This window comes from Ctenopharyngodon idella, chromosome 4, assembly GCF_019924925.1.
Source record: "Ctenopharyngodon idella isolate HZGC_01 chromosome 4, HZGC01, whole genome shotgun sequence".
Classification (NCBI taxonomy): Eukaryota; Metazoa; Chordata; class Actinopteri; order Cypriniformes; family Xenocyprididae; genus Ctenopharyngodon; species Ctenopharyngodon idella.
In genome coordinates, this window is record NC_067223.1 from 23,764,247 (window position 1) to 23,786,661 (window position 22,415).

A 22,415-nucleotide genomic window follows, 5' to 3' on the forward strand; every position below is an offset into this window, starting at 1 on the left:
CTACACATCAGAACTACATTCTTTGTTTTTTCTCATTGTGATGAATGATTAAGGGAATTTGGCCTTTGTGTTTCCTCATGTTTATATTCCTGTGGAACAGGAAGTCATGGCTGGACATGATCACCCTTGTACGCTAAAAAAATGGAAATATGAATGGAAATATACAGGGATATTTTACTCCTAAGAATTTCTAGGGGTGCCAATAATTGTGGCCAACATGTATTGGAGAAAAATATTTATTTTCCCCCCGCTTTCAATTGTTTTACTTCGATGAAAGGTTAGATTTTTGTGAATTTTTTAATGAAAGATCAAAAGGATAAACAATGTAGATTTATTTTCACAGCCGCCTTTGCTCATATTTACTAAGGGTGCCAATAATTGTGGAGGGCACTGTATATACATACATACATATTATATACACACACGCACTCCCTGTCAGTGTATATACATCACCTGTCAGTGTTTGGTGGCAGCAGGCAGTCTGATTCTGGCAGTTGTTCATGTGACTCACTGTCGCTGTGGGCTTCATGATGACCCGTTGAATCATTCACATCACCATGTTCATCATTGTCATTCAAATGCACATTTTGGTTGGAGACCTGCAAAGTACACACACCCAGCATTTCTTGAGTTTTTGTTTGTTTGTTGATTTGTCTTTTTTTTTAATACCATAATTAGCCTATATGGCAAAATCATTGCTCAATTATTGTTTTTATTATCATTGATTAAAGCTTTTTTACTCAACATTCAATCTCATCATACTCTATCGACACTAACTCAGTGTTTAACACCTGAGCTTCAGGAATAAGATTTTTAACTAGCAGCACCTGAAAAATCCTGCCCATTTTCTCATTGGACATGTCATCCTCACACTATCTTGTTGCTTTTGAAATGGTATTTAATTTCATCAGAAAGAAATGCTTCCATTCATTTTTACTTTAAAACAATTTTTTTTTTTTTTAGAATTAAGAAAACTATTATTTCAGAGAGATCGCACTGTCAGAGATTTTTTCTGAATATTCACACATAATTTATACACATAGGAACATGAGATCAGGGTTTTAGAAGAGAACAATACATTTTGTTCTCGAATTTTGAATAAAAACAAAAAACAAAACAAAACAAATGGGGCACAGTGTACACTGACCCTTAAGGTGTAGGCTAGTAATTATTAACAGCTTACCCAAATCAAAATTACGTCATATCCGCATTACCTTCGAATTCCAGTTCTACATTTGCAGAAAGTTAAACTTACATTGTGTGCCTTTAATAGTAGTTATTAGAATGTCAATAGTGCGTTACTCATTTGTTCTTGTGCAGTTATTCATTAATGACTGAACAGTATTCTAAAGTGTTACCTGAATCACTGGTAAAGATATTTGTTCTGGAGCCCTTTTATTGTCTTCAGGTATGATGTCTTCAGGTATGTTGTTATCTCCTAAAAGCAGTTAATTGTAAGTTACCCACAGTATTACTGTCAACTGTCACTGCTTTCATTCTATTTACTTGGTATATTCAAATTAAATCAAATTATAATTGATGTTATAGTTTTAGAGTTCTAAATTTACACTGACCATAAACATAAAACTGTTTTATCAACTATAAAGTACAATTTTACATGTGCATATATATGAAAATACATGCCATGTTAGCAGATTTTATGTATTTGCTTACCTTCTCTCCACACACTGAAATCACCAAAGCGCCTCAGTTTCTCTCTGACCTGCAAAAACAGAGATGGCATGGCTTAAAGCAAAGTTGTGTACAAAGCCTCTGATCATTTTAACAAACTATAAACTTGTTAGATCTGGTGGTTACAGTTTGATGTGATAGTTAAAATGTATATTCATCTTTTAGGTTAAATCTTAATTTTATCTATGATAGTTTATGCAATGTTGTATTATTATTATGTGTTAATGAAAAGCATTATTGGGGGGAAAAGGAGGCATTTTTGTTAACTTGAATGGATTTTCATGAAACAAGTAAAAAAAAAAAAAGGATGGTATCATTGTTTGATTCTAAAAAAACTGTTTTCAACATTGATAATAACCAGACATGTTTCTTGAGCAGCAAATCAGCATATTTCAGTAAGAGATAATTATACTGTGGCTCTCTCTTATACATACATGCAGACAGACAGGCTAACAAGCTTAACAAAATCAAAATAAAGTGAACTATAAATTCAAATGGAAAACCTATTTACAATGTAAAATGTAAAGAATGTACAAATGTTTCCTCTTTTTAGGATAATTATAATAACAAATTTATGAAATTCTTAGATTTGGTGTGTAGGTACAATCCCTATGAATACTATTGAGATTGTGTTCATAACTGACACTTGTTAAGTGGTGTGTTTGGTGTTCAATGTGTTTATTATAATGTGCGTGTGTTGGATCTGGTTGTTTGCTCTTTCTTTCTCTCTCTCTCGTCACGAGACAGGTGCTTCAATCAGCTGTGTTCAATCCGGTCTTGGGTGATTGGATGTTGACGGGAAGGAGTGGGAATTTAAGACGTGGTGGATTTGTGGAGAAGAGAGAGAGACTTCCTTCCGCCAGGGCAAATGCTTCCTCCTGTTGCCCAGACTCACTTGTTGTTAGATTGTGTGATTTATGATTTATGATATATGAGTCAGTGAACTCCGTATTTTGTTGAGCTCTTTAACAGAAAGAGAACTGAAGTTGTTCAATATCTTTTGATTCTGTTCATGCCTTATGTTATCTATGTTTGTTAACCTTTTACGTTCTTTTTGATTTAAGGGATGGTAGGGGGAGGGTGCCATTTTTATTTGTGCTCCTCTTTTTCTCCTGGTTATGGCTAGGTAGGGAGAGAGGGAAGTTGTATGTATTTTATTTGTGGATTATCTTTGTCTAGGTAATTTATTTAATTATTGGGTTAGTTACTTTGGCTTTTGTTTGTTATTTTGGCCTAGCCCTCCCCTGAAGTTTTGTTCCTTTTACATTTGTTAATACTTTGAGAATACTAATTTTGTTTATAAATCTTTCTTTTCAATTAAAAGACCCTAATTTGAATTGGTGTTTGTGTTGATTCTGGGACGGGAGGTTGGATTGCCCTGGTTCTCTCTCCAAGGTTTTCTTTCTTTAGTTATTTTTATTTATTTTCTTATTTTGTTACTGGCTCCCCAGCCCTAGATGGGTAGTTATGTAACATAGGGTTTAGTGACTTATTTTAAGGGTGTTTTCACACCTAGTTCGTTTGAGCCCTCCAAACGCTCGTGGTTCAGTGTGTATATGTGAACAAACCAAGTGATCTCAAAAGAGATAGTTACCACCCGCTAACACTAAAGCTCACAGATGAACAAGACAAGTTAAAAAGACTGAAAAAAGTGCTAATAGTTAAACTGGTTGTGTTAACAAATGAATGGATTTACTATCAGTCCAGTCTTTACTTCATTTCCTCTGAGGAGAGGAACTGGGCTGAGAGCAGAAGATACTGTACAGAGAGAGGAGCAGATCTGATCATCATAAACAACAGAGAGGAACAAGTGAGTGAAAGAATGAAAGTGTGTGTGTGTGTGTGTGTGTCTGTCTGTCTCTGTGTGTGTGTGTGTGTGTGTGTGTGTGTGTCTGTCTGTCTCTGTGTGTGTGTGTGTGATATTTTTGATGAGTTTCAAACTGGAGACCAGTCTGGTATGAATCATGATCAACATTCTGTCATGTTTACATGAATATCTATCAAGGTTGTATACACTGTTCATACTGTACAACACTTTTCATGATAGTATCTTTCTCTTAGAATATGCAGTCTGCTACGTTATTATTTTCAATATTTTTAGTGTTCATTCATATCTTGTGTACATTATAGGATCATTTGAGGAGCTTCTTGTCCACAACACATGCGTTTTATTTCAATCTGTTTGTGTTTCCCTTTCGAAAGGGAACTTCAACTCTGCGTTTACCACTATGGGGAACCGTCACTCGTGACAGGTGTCCGAATGCCAAAGAATCACACCACTCCAATCCTATTGGCCGACGACAGCCTATGACGTCATCATAGCGCGAACCTGGAGTATAAAGGGAGCGCCTGAGGAAGCAGTCGACACCTACTCGTCTTGAGGGACGGTTCTGTCTATGCCATTGTATTCAACACCGGTAAAGAATTACTCTATATATGCCTTACAAACGTTCGGCAGAATGTGTTCATCTGTGTCCAAGGTTTTTGACACTTGATTTACACGTTTCTGGCATTTTTTTCTGTCTGGAGAGGAGCGCGCATAGACGGTGCTTGAGGGCGCTGTCAGTGTGTTTGTCTGTTGTTTACTGTGAGCGTCTCCCTTTCGGGACGCTCCGTTCTCGTTCGGTACTCTTCTCGAGGGAAGAGGTGTCTGCATCTGTGCCTGGTGATTCTAGTCCCGTGTGATGAGGCAATACGGCGGCTGCAATCGTAGCGAGCGCTCCTCTAGCTGCTGGGAATGTGGAGCCGCTGTATTTTTGGGACGCGCTTTTCGGCGTGCTGCAGCCGCCGTGAGAGCGCGTTAAGAAAGGGGCCGCACGCGGATGGCTCGACGAACGGTTCCTTTCTGTCCATGAATGTTGCGGCTCCCATAGATTTTTCATTCCTTCCTGATCTCCGCGTTTGAGATCGGGAGGGCATGGAAAACCCCCTTAGCCATTCAGATTTGGATCTGAGCCAGACAGACGGGAGGAGCAAGAAGAATATTTTATATATATATATTTTATATATAATATAATATAATATATATATATATATATATATATTTTATTTCATGCTCAGGTGCGTCTTTTACAGTTAGGCTGACGGCTGGGCCTTTGATAATATTTTTTCTAAAGGCCACCTTCTGGCTTGATAGTGAAAGTGCTTTTAGGCTTAAAAGAACTTTTTGATTTCATCCTTCTTCATGTATAAAAATAAGGAGGGAAAATCTTCGTTCTACGAGCCGCAGGATGGTAAGCTGGGTCTATATTTTTGTAGAACTTTGTCATGCTTATAATGTCTTCGCATGAGCCCCTTGAATTATATTCAAGTTTGAGTATATGGTGCTAAATGTTTTTAGCTTTCGTTCTCAGGGGTTCAATACAGATCTCAGATCTGTTTTGTGAAAACATTAATCCTGTTTGGATGGCATGTATTACAAAGCATTTACCTTTGCTTTGGGTTCTAAGCCTTAGCCCTACATACTTTCATATATGTGAGCTTACTCTAGCGCTGCCACAGGTTAGCACCTGGTTCCGTGATAGCAGGCTGTGATTAGCCTCTATCTAAGAACGTGGTGTTTTGTTGTACTCCCCAGTTCGGGTTTGTGTTCCAGTGAGTGCATCACCTGTTGGATTGCACACTCAGGTTGAGTGTAGAGAGTCTTATTCTGGTTAGAATAGTATGATCTCTGTTAGCTCCCATTCGATCATGACCACAGCAGCTGTTTTACATATACTGTTAAGTCTGTTGGCTCTTTTTGATAGCCTCTTTCTGAGTACAGCTTGTATCTCGGGCGCTGTTGGTTTACGATCGTGAGTTTGCTCACGTATCTTAGCACTGCCTCAGGCTTATGCTCATGTTTGTTTGAGGTGGTAGGCCTTGTGGGCCTCCCTTAGACCATGATAGCATGTTTATTTGTACCATGTACATTGCCTGTTGGAATGTGTAGGCTTAGCTTAGGTTGTGTAGCTAGTTACCCACAATTGGCTTGTTGGGTCTAGAGCTGGTCCCCTTTGAGCTTGGTCCCTATTTATGACCACTGGCTGGCGCCACATGGTGCTAAAAGTAGTAGGCCCTGCCAGGCCTCCTTTTCAGTTTTTATGTTGGCCCAGCTGGTTTGGTTATATTTAGACTAATTTCCATGGTTGAGTCTTGTTTGCTGACTCACGCCGCCATCGGCCACTCCCACCGCTGTAGAGTAGGCCCTAGGTCAGGCCTCTCATAGAGCACTGTGGCGCAGTGTGTACTCCTCTTATCCAAGTGTTAAGGTGTCTTATTGAGTACTTGGCCTACTGGCTGGTTTAGTCATGAAGCTACCACTGGCTGATGCCATGTGTTCATGGAGGTTGAAGCCCCCACAAGGACCTCCTTTCAGTTTGCATGTTGGCACAGTTGTGTGTTGGTTTCTATGTGACTCATCACCATGGATGGGTCATGATTGCCACTAGCTGACGCCATGTGTTTCGAGTCATAGGCCTTTGTAGGCCTCCTATGTATCATGGTGGAGTTTGGCTGTGTACTCCTCCCATTTAGAGAGTAAAAGGTGCTTTTACTGAGTACATGTTCTGAGTGGCTTGCCTCTCAGGGTGAGCTGATGCCACGTGTCTGCTGAGGTTATAGGCCCATGGGGCCTTCTTTAGCACGTGATGGCGTATGCTGTACTCCTCTTGCTTAAAGAGTAAAAGGTTCTTTACCGAGTACATTGCTTGTTGGACGGACTGTTTCGTGGGCACTCACAGCTACTTAATTACTTGGTTGGTTGTGCACCCAGCATGCTGTTTTCAGGTGAGTGGCCTTATGGGCCATCCTGGAATACCACGTTACCATTTGAGTTTCTGTGTGATATTTAGTTCGTTTTTAAGAACTTTAGTTATGTTGAAGGCCCTTTTTCCGGCCTCCATGACTATGTGCCTACAATATGGTCTGTCTGTTAGGTTGAGCTTTGTACTTCCCTTTGGGTTGACTGTAATTGTGCTTAGCTCCCTAGGCTGGTCATTGGTTGTAGACTTCTATGAAGTCTCCCGTTGAGACCAGCCTTAGGCTGGTTTGTGCTCCCCTGTACCAGGGTTTTTCTAGCGCACAGCCTCCTCAGTGCTTTAATCGGACACTGAGTAGATCCTAGGATGAGCGGATTATACTCCCCTCAATACGAGGGTTTATAGCGCTCAGCTGAGTTCTGCTCTCCAGGATGCCCTTCTCTGCGCGTGGGTTTGAGTTGCTCACTGCTCTTTCGCAGTCGCTCTTACCTGCTCTCTTCCCTGAAGAATGCGCTTTGGAGATTCTGTGTATCAGACAGGGCTGGCCCAGACTAAGTTTGGCTTTTGCCAGATTAGTACGGCCTCCTTGGTGGTGCTGAGGGTGACTTTGTTCCCCTTTAGTGACTGGCCAGGGTTCCTTTTGGTTTCCTGGCCACATTCCCTTTAAGGGACCACTTTCCACGGAATGCTGGTCCCAGATGCTTTGAGCAGCCTTGGAAGGCTTTCTGACAGCCTTGCGTGACCCGAAGGGGAGTTGCTCCCGTCATTTCTCTGGAACTGCCGGACGTTTGTCTGGTCATTTGGCATGCACTCTCCTTTAGCATGGCAGCGTGGGTATATCGTTCCCCATAGCGGTAAACGCAGAGTTTAAGTTCCCTTTCGAAAGGGAACGTCTCAGGTTACGTATGTAACCATGGTTCCCTGAAAACAGGGAACGAGACTCTGCGTTGCCCTGCCATGCTTCGGGCTGCCTGCTGAACAGTCCCTCAAGACGAGTAGGTGTCGACTGCTTCCTCAGGCGCTCCCTTTATACTCCAGGTTCGCGCTATGATGTCGCCAGCCAATAGGATTGGAGTGGTGTGATTCTTTGGCATTTGGACACCTGTCACGAGTGACGGTTCCCCATAGTGGTAAACGCAGAGTCTTGTTCCCTGTTCTCAGGGAACCATGGTTACATACGTAACCTGAGACGTTATTTTGCTTTTTGCTTAAAAAAAAGAAGACATGTTCTTATCTTTGTATTGCTTTAATTTGTATGCAAAAGTCTGATCAAATTAGAAGGCCTCATACACTTGTTTGATGACACTGATACTCTCAATCATTGAACTACAAACCATAGTTGGAGTATGTGTGCTAATGTTAAAACTCTTCAATTTCTTAAGAAGGCCAAGGCATTGTCTTGCCTTCATATGGATGGACCCTACGTTACTTTCAAAGTTAAGTTTATCATCAATAATTGTTACAAGGTATTTAAAATTAGAGACATGCTGTACAGTTTGTCCTTTTATGATGACTGGTTTGTATGCAAGGCCTGTACCTCCTATTCTCATTAGGTTCCTGAAGCATAGCTCTTTTGTCTTTTCAATATTAAGATGCAAAAAACTGCTATCAAACCAACGGATATTCAAAGTATGAGGACCTGTTCATTTCTTTCTGACAGGAGACCAATGCCATTTCATCAGCATATTTTATGAGGGGGTGCTTATCATCTTCTCAGTGTAATTTATTAACGCATATAGAAAATAGTATTGGAGACAGTACACATCCCTGCGGTACACCAGTTTAAAACCAAGGGTTAGTTCACCCAAAAATGAAATTTCTGTCATTAATTACTCACCCTCATGTCGTTCCACACCTGCAAAACCTTTGTTAATCTTCAGAACACAAATTAAGATATTTGATGAAATCTGAGAGGTATATGACTCTTCCATAGACAGCAATTTAACCACCACTTTCAAGGTCCAGAAAGGTACTAAAGACAATGTTAAAACAGTCGACATGACTGCAGTGGTTCAACCTTAATTTTATGAAGAGATGAGAATACTTTTTGTGTACAAAAACAAAACAAAAAAATAATGACTTTATTCAACAATTTGAATTGTCATACATGGGAACCATTATTGGCATTTTATTGACCATGCAGACACTGCAGCCACAACCTGTTGACAAAATTTAAACAAATCAAGTGACAAAGAGATTCAACAAAACAGAATAGCAAATGTTAGCTAATAATAGTTAATGCTAGATTGTGAGGGGAAATAGATTGCTTGAAGCTTTTAACAATGGTAGCTAGCTAGAAAATTCACACAAATTAAATGTTAAAGTGCCCCTATTATGGATTTTTGAAAATGACCTTTCATGTAGTGTAATATAGCTCTAAGTGAATGAAAACATCCTGCAAAGTTTTAAATCTGAAAGTGCGCCGTATATAAAGTTATTGTCTCTCAAAAGTAAGAGTCGACTCTGAGTCAATTAAACGAGTTGTTTCTAAAACGAATCCCAAGACGTTTCGTTGTGACCACACAACGAAACATTAGCATATTGCCCGCCCAATTATCGCGTGCGCAGACGCCAGGGAAAATGCTTTTTTTTTTTTAACAATACCACAGCAGTACATTCTTTTTTGTTCCCGTCATTTTACTGAGGACTGCTTCTTAAACTTCTGGGAGTTTAACGCAGGATTCACAAAACGTTTGGTCTTAAAATATGGATCAATGCCCAGTTTATTTGGACCAGCTAGCTCCTCTGAATCTCAACCTGTAAGTATGATTAATAATTGATGTTTATATTTTCTAATGATCATTCAAAATTTGTGGTTTTGTATGTTATGTTGTGTAACGTACACAACATAACAACGTGTCTGTCTTATTACTTGGAGTAATGATCAAGGATAGAGCACGACTTTTGTTTACAGAGTGTAATGCATTATCAGCTATTCACTTTTGTGCTCGGCTAACGTGGGAGTTTACAACATATAAAACAGTTTTTTTCCTCTGCTTTTTTATTATTACAGTAGAGTGAAGCTCTATCTGTATTGTAATAGGATGTTAAGATGCTAGTCCACGCTAACTAGTTATATTCTCTCTGTAAACAGTAAACACCCATTGTAATGTCAAACAATGATATAGCTATTTTTCTTTGTTAATAGTTATGATGAAAAAGTCTGTGTACACATCTGGCCTAAATGTTTATCTTATGTTTAGAGGTTTTCAGCTTCTCTTGACATTCTGATACAGTTCCCACAGGTGCTCCTACGCTGCTATCACATTTTATAAATAACTAAGGTGACACTTAACTGGAGTACAGTGGTTCTATATTTTATGAACGCGAATCGGTTTCTGGTTGATCGACTACTTCATACGTTTCATCGTCAGACTCGAGCTCCAATTGATACAGTAAAATCTGTAACCCATTGTATCACTCTAGTATGGGGTTCTAAATGAACTAATCAGGATGAATGGGCACAGTAGCGTGACAGTATAGTTAACGTCTAAGTTCGTAAGGAGAATTTGAGACAGCAATTTCAATACAACTTGTGAAAGAAAAAAAAAGTTTGTATTGGTACCATCCATTTAAAATAGTTTGCAAACATAGTTAACGGAACTAAAAGGAAATAGAATCAGGCCTGTTTGGTATGACCAATAATAGAAAGGTTTCCCCAAACACTGTTCAGAAATTCTTTTCTTAGTGTTATTATTTGTCTTTGTCTTTTTGATAAAGTCAGGTCCTTCCAGGAAGAAAATTTTAAGGAAAAAATAGAAAAAAGGAAAAAAAGTAGTCACGTGACAGAAGAAAAAAAAATTACTACCCGGTTAGTTTTAAACTCAGTTTCACTCAAGGTATCCTAAGTGTATGGTGTGTTGTATTCTCTTATCTGTATCCAGCAGAGGTGGGGGACTCGAGTCACATGACTTGACTCGAGTCAGACTTAAGTTGCACATTTTAGGACTTGAGACTTGCTTGACAAGTATTAACAAAAGACCTGACTTGACTTTGACTTGACTCGGACTTGAGATAAATGACTCGAAATAACTTGTCTTTTGTTTAATATCTGTTTTTGAACGCACCGCAACCTAACCACCTGACCCAGCAGGCAAGCAGAGAGAGCTATTGTGAGCTCTCTGATGGACAGAGCATGGACAGCCGTGACTAAACATGGAAGGCGCTACACCAAGAATAATTAAGTAAAAAAAAAACAATAATAATAACGTTTTGGACATGTTAAGAGTTGACTTTGAATTGGTTTTGTGTTCATTAAACAGAAAATTGGGTTAAAATCAGTGCTGTCAACATTTTCCAGTTTAACGCAAACGCAGCATCCGTTTTTTCTGTCATCCTTTGGCTAGCATTACAATATATGATCACGTTCTTATTCATGCAAATGCAACCATTTAAGCGCGCCAAAAGAGAGAAAGAGAACGCGCTGTCTGTGAATGTCCTGTCACACACACAACGCATAGAAACTGACGCGCGCCAGAATGTCACGCTTGAACACAATGCCAAAAATGTCAGTTTTGTCGAGTATCCTCATTAGAGCAGCATTGAATGAGTCTTAAACTAAAGTAAATAGTTGTGAGAAAGTGGGACGCGCGTGAGATCCGCCTCAAGTGCGGCAGATCTTAAAGTGACAGCAACCAATGCTGTCTGTCATTGAAGAACAAAGGTAACAGAGAAAATGATCACATTTACTTTTTTTGCAAGTGCAATGCATTGTAAATGGCTATTCACTGTTTATAAGGAAATGTCAGCTTTTTTTTGCAATAGCACTTAGTATGTGTACAGTGTCTAATAATTGGTCTTCAGTGAAAAGCCTATAGATAGTTTATGGGGATGCACATAAATATATTGTATACACACACACACACACAAAGAAAACATAATACAGGCTTGCAAACCCACCATGCACATGCAAACAATACACTTTTCACTCATACACGCACGCACACACATTTATTTATTTTATTTTTAGATTTTTATTGTATTGACAGCTCAGCTGTATGTGGACACCTTCTGAGTAGAAATGCATATTGCTTTTTTTTGTTGCAAATAAAACTCCCATAGTCCATAACTACTGTTGTTTTAACTTATTTTAATATAAATTCAGTTAAATCATCAAACATTTGTATGATTTTCCAGTGACTTGTTTGACCCAAGCTACGACTTGACTTGAATTGCTTGACATAAAGCAGTTACTTGACTTGACTTGCTTGATTCTAACAAAAATTGACTTGGACTTGCTTGAGACTTGAAGATTAAGACTTAAGACTTACTTGTGAGTTGTACAAGTGTGACTTACTCCCACCTCTGGTATCCAGGGATTGATTACAGAATAAGGATGCTGAACGTGCTGCAAAGAAAGGGTTGCGACATCAACTAGGCACTGTTGGTTCGCTGTTCACTCGTCCACGATCGAAGAAATACACGTCAACAGGAAACAAGAAAAAAAAAAACAACCTGCATAATGCAGAAAACTTATCACTCATTCACATTCACTTCATCTGAATTGACAACAGATAAAAAGCACATGAGATTTCAGAGCTTTCTCTTTTTCTTTCTTCAACTGCATATTAATTTGTTAACTTATCTTACAAAGAAAATCCTGGGAGAATATACCCACTTAATCAACATTAAACAGAGCAATGTCTGACATGTTATATGACTAAATAAAAACGAAATAAGACAACTGAATGTCATACTTGCATGTCATCACATACTTTGATTCTTTTTCTTAACAGTATATCCCCATATAGTTGATTAATAATATCATACTATCACAAATTGGCTGTTTGCATGAACTATTGCACATCAAACAACATGTTACGCAGTTGATTTTAACAACTCATATGATTGAACTCCGATTGTTTTTTTATGACAAACTATCCTTTATCTCTTTTTACATGCATATTTCTTACCGTAAACCATTAATTGAACGCATATGACTGATTACAGTGCAATAACAGAGGAACAAAACACTCTCCGGAGTTCCTCGAAATAAAAGTACAAAAAGATGTTTCTTCCCCTAGATTCGACTGGAAAAGAACTTAAAACTCTTTCTTCACACTCTATATTACTCTCTTTTAAAATATTTGCACTCTGAATAAACAATCTTCTATCTCCACTCTCTCTCATTCGTAAAATGGCTCCTTTCTCAATTATTTCGCTCATCACGGAGAACAGCAGTCACTACACTTTTTTTTTTCCTTCAAATTAAGGGTCTGTTAACCACCCTAATTTCAAGGGGTTACATATCTTTCTGTCCATACATTGTATACAACATCTTGCGAATTGATAGCTGTCATTCAGTTATAGCAATGGGCGCAGTAGACCAATCATAAAAAGGATTGGGCCATCTGACCAATCAGAGCAGTGTAGGCTCATGGAAAGGTGGGGTTTAAAAAGACTGATTCATTGAACTGCTTCTAACGAATAGTTTACAAAACATTGAAACCTCAGGTGAAATTAAATGTATATAATGTATAATATATATATTGTTGACCTTGTATGCATGTAGACCTGTTGTAGGAGACTCCCAAAACAATATTAGGAACCTTAAAAAAGGCATAATGGGGCACTTTAAACAACTGCTAGTTTACAACAATCGGCTTAAATTCATATGCAGGCCATCTCTCTCTGAATAATTTTCATGCGATTTGGGGTATTTTCATATCAATAAAGGATGTTCACATTGTAAATGCTAAGCAGGTAGCGATTAGCTGCTTATAAAAGGTTAAAATATTTATGACCAAAATCCATTGTAGATCGCATTCTTAATTTATTACTAACACTCTATGGTGGTTTAAAGTGAGCTTTGAGTAAAAGTGTGTAAAAAAAAAAATCTTATAAATTGTGTTATGTAGCTTGATGCTAATTGTAGCTCTAATGCATTTATTTCATGCTGTTTTTTGTTAAAAAAAAAATTCCTGTAAGGTCCCAAAAAAAATGCTTTTTTTTTTTGTCTTTCTAGAAATACTTCTGATAAATGATGTTTTATTAACAAAGTTCGGGAATAGCGTGTTCAGATAATTTACCTAATTAACACGAGAGGAGCGCATTCAGTTAATCAGCTCAATTAACGAAAGAGGTATATAAACAGCAGACTTGCCTCTGTTTATTGGCAGTTTATCAGCATCCCTCCACCACCCCTTCTCCTCCCTCCTAGTCCTAAACTATTCTTACCACATTGGGGGGAAGAGGCTACTCTGTGTTCAGGCCAAAATTTGGACAACATGCCAAATACGCAGCCTTACTCTACTTAATTAAATGTGCATGTGAACTCGTGAATAGGTCGATAAATGCATAGTGGGATCAAAGTAGTGTTGATGAGCAAGCGATGCAATGCCATTAATGTTAATAGTGGCCGAATAAAAACAAAAGAATAATGTTAAAAAATAATAAAGAGTAGGTCTCATACCCAGCAGAGGTGTGAAAGGTTTGTCGAGTGAGAACAATAGAAATATTAATGGGATAGTTCACCACACCAGACATTGCTTTTAGGGGGCAATACATTATTTATTAGCTTATTTTAGCATTCTTTAAAAACATAATCTTAGAAAATGTTTCACAAAATGTATATTTTTAAGAGATAACATCCTCAGATTTTAAATGAAGCATGACCACACTTGTGGCTTCAGCTTCACTGTTTAAGTTTGTACAATACAGCCACATATTTTAATACATTTAAAAAAATATATTCTTAATATTTTTTATTTTTGTTTTTATGTTTGAGCTTATATATCTCCATATTAATAACAGTCTGAGTAATTCTGAGTTTTGAACTGTAAACTCTCAAGTGTGGCTTTCTAAATATATGTTGGTTATGTGTCTATCCAGAATGACTTATGAGCTGCAACCTTTTTATTTATGCCACACTTGAAAAAACTGCACAGAGGTTTAAAGGGTTAGTTCACCCAAAAATGAAAATAATGTCATTTATTACTCACTCTCATGCCGTTCCACACCTGTAAGACCTTTGTTCATCTTCAGAACGCAAATTAAGATAATTTTGTTGAAATCCGATGGCTCCGTGAGGCCTGCATAGCCAGCAATGACATTTCCTCTCTCAAGATCCATTAATGTACTAAAAACATATTTAAATCAGTTCATGTGAGTACAGTGGTTCAATATTAATATTATAAAGCGACGAGAATATTTTTGGTGCGCCAAAAAAACAAAATAACGACTTATATAGTGACGGCCAATTTCAAAACACTGCTTCATGAAGCTTCGGAGCATTATGAATCTTTTGTGTCGAATCATGATTCGGATTCGCGTGTCAAACCGCCAAACTGCTGAAATCATGTGACTTTGGCGCTCCGAACTGCGGATTCGACACAAAAGATTCAGAACGCTCCGAAGCTTCCTGAAGCAGTGTTTTGAAATCGGCCATCACTATATAAGTCGTTATTTAATGTAATTAATGACAGAATTTTCATTTTTGGGTGAACTAACCATTTAAGGCTTTGTACTTGTCCATGTGAGAATTGATCATTTAAAAAAAGCTTTGGACTGAAAAGGAATTGCTTCTGTACTGACATATAATAATATGCAAATTATGTCTATCCCAACTGACATGCAAAACTACTAAATTATTCTAGCTTAACAAAGTTGTGATATCTCTTTGTGAGTTTAAGCACTCTGGTGTGATATTAAGTGAAGTGTATGCCATTTCTTTTTAAATAACCAACTGGTGACTTAAAGGAAAATACTAAAGTGTTTAGGCACTGCTTGGACTACTGGTTTTTAGAGAATGTCTTTTTCCATTTCAGCAAGGCATTTCAAACCTTTCACAATAACTTGGTTATCTATTTAATATATTATTTAAAAAAAGAAAAAGGAAAAAAAAAACTCTTCAGCCTTAGCTGAACAAAAGTTGAATGTGTAGTGCTTGGCCATGCAAGATCATGAAGATCAGTATGTTTTGAACAGTTTCAGCGGTGATAGAGAATCTGTCAACAGAACAATGGCTGTGCACTGTTGTCTTATTCTTATCGTAGAATAAGACAACAGAAAATAACTAAGTTTTGTACTGACAGTAGAAAAGGAATAAAAGAAGATTGTTGAAAATGGAAACGGAGTGTGACAAACGAAGAAGAGTGATAAGAGATACTAGATAGGAGACATTATTAAAGGAATTGTGAGAGGCACAGAAGAGCAAACGTCATAGACATTCATCCTACCAGTAAAGAGAGAGTCTGCATGAAGATGTGGAAGACGTGTGTGACTTTGGCACTGCTCATGTGTGTCCAAGGTAAGACCTTACTCTCAAGGACAGTGACAAATATTGTCACTTCTAGGGCAGCTTCTGTTTTTAAGTTAAAGAGATAAAGATTTAAGTGATATTTCTATAGAATAACATGCAAAAATGTCCTTACTACCTGACATCACACTTGTTTTACATGATTGTCATATCTTTGGAGGGTGGATTTTTGTAGAGGGAGGGAGATCCAATTGAGTGGTTAAGTCTGGCAGAAGTTATCAAAACATCTAACATCTTACGGCATCTTTAATAAGACACCCCATGGTTTTCTAATAGAAAAGCTTTTGTCATCTGGAGCCTATGAAATATTTCTGTCTCTGAGCAGTCTCTCTCTTTCTCATAGTTTGTGCACATGGCCCTTTGTACCCTCGTATTGGGGGTGGTGTTGATGCCCGTCCGGGTGTGTGGCCGTGGATGGTTAGTTTGCACAAACCCCACAGCCATTTTTGTGGAGGTTCCCTCATCAGCAGTCAATGGGTGCTGTCGGCAGCTCACTGTTTCATTGGGTAAGAGCCATATCAACACATACAGTATATACAGAACACCTGCCTTTTATGATTGCTTTTGCACTATTTTTGTTTTATAGGCGTAATTACAGTATTAATGTGGGCAACCTACGTGTGTACTTGGGAAGGATGACACAGCATGGAACAAATAGGAATGAAACCATGAGAAATGTACAAAAAATCTACATTCACAGCTTGTTTGATAATACGACTGACAATTGTGACAACGACATCGCTCTGCTGCACTTGTCTTCTCCAGTCACCTTTAATAACTATATTAGTCCAGTGTGTCTGATAGCTCAAGGCAGCGATTTCCCTGCTGGCACCAGGAGTCAGATCATAGGCTGGGGACAAACTGCACCTAGAGGTACATATGTCCTTGTGTTCTGTCAGTAACTGGATTTGACTAATTTATTCAGATAAAGACATCATGGTGATGATGGTGTGTGTGTGTGTGTGTGTGCAGTGGCTCTACCTTATCCTAAGACTCTGCAGGAGGCTGAAGTTTCTGTGATTGACCATAATCTGTGTCATAACCAGCTGACAACAATCATTAATCAAATGAACTGGCCAAAAAAACGGACAAATGCAACCATCACCAACAATATGATTTGTGCTGGAAATTCTGCTAGTGTTGTAGGCATATACTGTGTACGATGATTATTACTCATTACTACACAGACCATGTCTGGCAAGGTTCACTGTATCTTTAAACATCTAATACTTGATTTTTTTTTTTTTTTTTTTTCAGTTTGTATTTCTGTTTGATGATTGTTAGCATGAAAAAGCAAAACAGGTGGATGAAAACACAATCTCTTTCTGTCTGCAGGGGGATTCTGGAGGTCCAGTTATGAGTCAGTACTGTTCAAAATGGGTTCAGTTTGGCATCACCAGTTTTTTTTTTAACTGTAGTTCAAACATCGTGCCCAATGTGTTCACCCGCGTCTCACAGTATCAGCAATGGATTACAGACACTATCCAGAACCATCCAAGCCAGGACCTCCCACAATTCGTTAACATAAGCCTTCCATGCCCAAGTAAGATTTTCTCACACACATTTATACAGTTGCACACATGTGTATGCATCATAAATAACACACTTCATTGACTGATGATTTGTTTATGTGTACTTGGTGCAGGGCCAGGAGCAAGGGGCAAAATATTGAGATGGTGCTGCTGTTGTGAGTCACACCACAATAATACACACACAACACATACATGAGCGATTTCACACCAACAAGAGTGTGTTGTGGCTGTAAATCAGTATGTGTTCATATACAGCTATAACACACATCTGTGAATGTGAAATTCCTTTCATACAACAGTTCAACAGAAAAATATGTGAATAATCAAGGAAAAACCAAGGAGTGTCCCAAAAAAAAGTACTTTCTTCAGCTATGGATTCAGGATCTGCTGTTGCTAATTCAAGTCCAAGCCTCCGATACTTATTCTAAAGAACTACTGTAGCAATGATGGCTTGGGCTGATTTAGGATGGAACTCTGAATGCTATGCTAGAACTATGGTAACTTTTCATTAGGGGAATAACAAAAGATCTTTAAATCCTGTATCCCATGAATTAAGGACAAAGCTTAAATTTAAATGTTTAGTTCACTAAAATGTAAATTCAATAAGAACCTGTTGAAAATCAGTATCAATGTCTTACATAAATAAGTAGTTAACTTACAAATGTTATTGTTGTTAATAGCAGGGAAATTTACTTCTGTATCCTATCTCAAAATGCGCTGTACTGTCAAATTTGCATTTTTGTCTGACAAAGATTGCAGTATTTTATTCTAGATTGTAGATGTTAGATTCTAGCCTCATCGAAAAACTCAAACTGTACATTCTCTCACTCTCTATTGTTTATTTTTGTCTCTGCAGTAAAAGGTGAGGAGTAGCTCTGAAGACTCTTCTAGGATTACCTTCCTTGGACACACGCCAGTCACATGATTACGTCTCTTCAACTTCCAGGATTAAAGATTGCTTCTAAAGCTCTGCAATGTCATTAATCAGTTCCACTGCAAACTATTTCACATAACTGCAATGTTTAATGAGCACTTTTCTCTCTCTTTTTCTCTCATCTGTTCCTCTCTTCTTTTCTTTTTTTTTTTTTTGCATAATATTTGCCAATAAATATCAAGCATAAATCTCAAACATAAATGTGTCTTTACACCAACTCAAAATGGCTTTAATTTGAAATTTAGTTTGTGATCGGCATTTGTTTTTTTTGTTTAGTTTTTTTTGACAAATGAGACAATTTCAAATGAATCTATTTTTTGTCAAAATAAATGGTAACACTTTACAATATATGCACTAATATGAAATAATTCATGATTATCTAATGCACAGCTAATATTTAGTTAATCTGTGACTAATGATTAACTAAACTAATTTTATCTCCTTAAAACTCATCTTTGATCACAAAATTACATATTTAAACTTTTTTTTCTGTGAAATTTTTTTTAATGCCTTAAAATAGCTTGTATGTAACTCTACACCCTTGCCTCATTTAATACACATATGATAATTAGCCCCGCCTCCACTCACTCACATGAGTTCAGACGAGATCCACTCGGTCAACTTAATGCCAAGTTTACACTACAGGACTATAAACGTTGGCAGATCGCTGTGCTGTTCAGACTATGTGACTTGCTGTAGCATATACTACTCTATAGGTACTCAAGATTAACGTGAGATTGGCAGAAACTGTGTGTGATACCCCCCCTTTAAAGCATGACGGCGAGTCAGTGTACTGTATATCACACGAGCAGTGTGCAGATTTTGCATTAGAGTTATGCCGATGAAGAAGTCTCAATCCCCAGTGAATTATTCAGTAGCCTTTACAAAAAAAAAAATAAATAAAACCGACGAGCCTTCGGCGCATATTCCCTCAGAGACAATGAGAGATAAATCCTACTTCAACATGCTGACAACGGTAGGCTGTCTTAATTTATTTTCTTAATATTTCTCTTGTGGCCCATACTGTATAGGTAAAAAAAAATGATAAGAGGTGAACAACAAGTTGTTTTTGAAATAAAGCTGCTTTTCATTGACTGATTATGGCAGTGTTCAGACACATAGACTGTTAATAATTTTAATTAAAGGCCAATAATTTATTGTATAAATGTCTTTAAATCATTTTCAATGAGGAGTAAGCTAATATATCAAATCTTTTATTATCCCCGCAGCACGTCAGTTATGGGGTGATGTGCTATGAAATTAGCCTATTGTGGGCCAAATGAATTGTAATAAATATCCATTTAATAATAAAAGTAGGCTTACCCTAATAATAATAATAAAATGGAAATGCTAAATCCTCTAGATATCCATAGCTGATGCTTTTGACGATATCTCGAAACATCATGGTCAATCGGTGCAACCAAGCACATGGGTTTATATTTCAAACGCATAGTGTGAGCAGGTAAGATAAGAAGCTGAACATGACCGACGCAATATACAGCAATATTTGCCTACTGTTTACGATTAAAAAAAAAAAAAGTTAAACGACTGACATTCATTTCCAGGGTTGCAAACTACTTGTGACCGAGCGATAGCCAATTATCGCACTTGATTCCGACTACGCCACCGGGGTTTTGATACCCACAGAAATAATTAAACACAGCAACACAAGTTCTATAGCTAGTAAATGAAGAACAGAGACGTGACCTTTTATTAATACAACACTTTTATTAATAATCAGTACTGAAATCTCTGAGTAAGCAATCAACTTCACATTTATAACCATCTAAAAAGAGAGAATGACAATTTTAAGATGTCTAGACTTTAAGTCAAATATTAAAATCATAACCCACAATTTGTGAATGCAAGAACAACCAAGCCTGCGGGAAGAAGAGAATGTCACTGGGCCACAACCTCAAGAGCACATACCACATGTGCACTGACATGCACCAAACAACAAATTTAAAAAGGTGCAGTGAATAATAATACAAATAACTCTACACTCTCAAATCAATACCCATGCAGTGCAGGAAACCTCACACCACATGCAGTAAAGGAAAGACCCAGATGACCCCAGAGGAAAGTACTCCCACGCAGGCTGGCTCCTGGAATATAGAAAAATGGGTTAAAAACTCCCCTTTTCTCCACACATCATATAGACCCTTAGCGATTGGTACAAACAGGACTCAGATAGCAAAATCAATAATGATAACAGATAAGAAATAACTTAAACACAAACATCAGTATATGACCATCAGCTTAAAACTTTTATGAAAAAAAAAAAAAAAAATCATAAGCAAAACAGCAGGGCCCAGACATCAGAGGTCCATATGCACAGAGCTCCAAAAAAGGAAGATCTGTCAAACAGAAAAACAAATACAAAACAACTTTATCAATCTTTAACAAGCTAAATTAATAAACAATATAAAATCAACACAAATAAAACACTTGCCATGGCGCAAATCTAACCCAGCATCGTAACCACTCAAAACACACAATCCTTTAAATCACTAATAAACATACATCAACTCCGATGAACTGTAATAAAGTGCTCTCACCTTCATTACTGCCGTATCCAGTATCACTCTGGAGGCTGTAAGCTGGATCACGAACAGTTTTTACAGATCTGTCCTTGAGTAACAACTTTTTAGCACAACCTATGTTTTGTATTGTCCCTTTGTATTGACATTTGTTCACAAAGAAGTCCGGTGTGAAATGATTCGCGCAGACATAAACGAATTTCGGTAGAGTTGAGGGAGCATTTTCTTCGAAAACAAAATGAATCCACCTCGTCTTCAGCAGCTCAGATTTAGGGAGTAAATAGTATTAAAATCGTCTTCGCACGTTCTATGATATGGCTCTATTTATTAATTTTATAATTTAATTTTTTCATCGTATACCACACATATTGAAATTAAATGAAAGCATGCTTTTGGTGCATAAGATTGGTGCACAAGCTCATGGAGGTCAAAAAACACGTGCAGAGAAGTGTTAGAATAATACAACATCAGCAATCACTGACATTCGCATTAAGACTGAATTACATTTCTCAGAGCACTGTTGAATTTGTTCAACAGTAAATATATTTTACTCAAAATTGCTATCAAATGAAAGCCATATGTCTAGTCAAGTTGTGTTCCAAATTTGAAGATGATATCACAAAAATTGAAGCTCCTATGAGATTTTGTTTAGGCGCTTGTACCAAAAATAGCCACCAGGTGTCATCGACATTCCATTGATTTTTTTTAAAATGCATTCTCCTGTAACAAATTTATACGTTTTTGTCCAAATGTCACTTCTGTCACCAAATCAGTTGGCAAATATGGAACTGTGAGACTCATACCTTTCAGACAATATGTGTTTTGTCAAGATCAGAAAAGGTTTTGAGTAGTTAAAATAAATTTTTTACTTTGCTAAAAGAAATTTAAGTACCGTTTCCATAGTAAAACATCGGATTTCAAAATGGTTTTCACGAGATGAATCTTGAGCTTGTAAGCTTTCAAATGATACCTCATTTATGATGATTACTAAAATATGTGATATGAAAAAAAATGCAATAAATAAAAAAAGAGTGCCAAGCATCCCAACAGAGGGAATGTGACAGTTTTAAAACAAAATTCTTTTCCTGAAAATCACAGCGATCAGCCAACTTCAGATAACCATAACTTTTGTTACAGATAAGCTATGAAAGAACACACACATACACACACTCAGTTTGTGCTCAACAAACTCAATTTCCGTTTCCGGTGAGAGTAAGCTGTGCACGTCTTGCTGCCGCTTCTCACTGGAATTCTTTGTTTGTTTGTTTTGCTGTGTTGTGCCTCGTGTTATCGTGTCATCTCTTCTCCTGCTGTACTGGATCTATACTTCGTCTTTACTGGACTATAACTGGACTTTACTATTGTCATTCTACTGTGGATTATAACCGACAGGGATCCCAGATAGCAGACCAACCTTGAATCAACGTTGAATCAATGTTAATGCATTAACCAAATTATCATTGAATCAATGTTAAATTTTAAATTGATTTTTTATCAGGTTTGCACCCTGAAATAAGGTTATTTCAATGATGAAAAATAGATCAAGATGGTTGTAAAAATCAATGTTTTTTCAACCTTAATTAAATCACCAATTTAACACTGAATTAACGTGGAAACAATATCAAATCAATCTTGCTTTATGTACAGCAAGATTCTAATTTCAATCAGAGACAATGTAAGGGCTGCAGTTAATATGGTTTTAATGAAAAATTCACAACTTCC

The 22,415-nt window shown here is 37.4% G+C and overlaps 1 long non-coding RNA gene across 1 annotated transcript; it reads left to right on the forward strand.

Annotated features, from left to right (window-relative positions):
• The first annotated feature begins 16,666 nt into the window (after window positions 1-16,666).
• Window positions 16,667-18,596, forward strand: LOC127511312 (uncharacterized). Its single transcript, XR_007929994.1, has 3 exons — window positions 16,667-17,230; window positions 17,333-17,374; window positions 18,076-18,596. It is a non-coding gene; the product is annotated as an uncharacterized LOC127511312 (long non-coding RNA).
• Window positions 18,597-22,415: the final 3,819 nt, after the last annotated feature.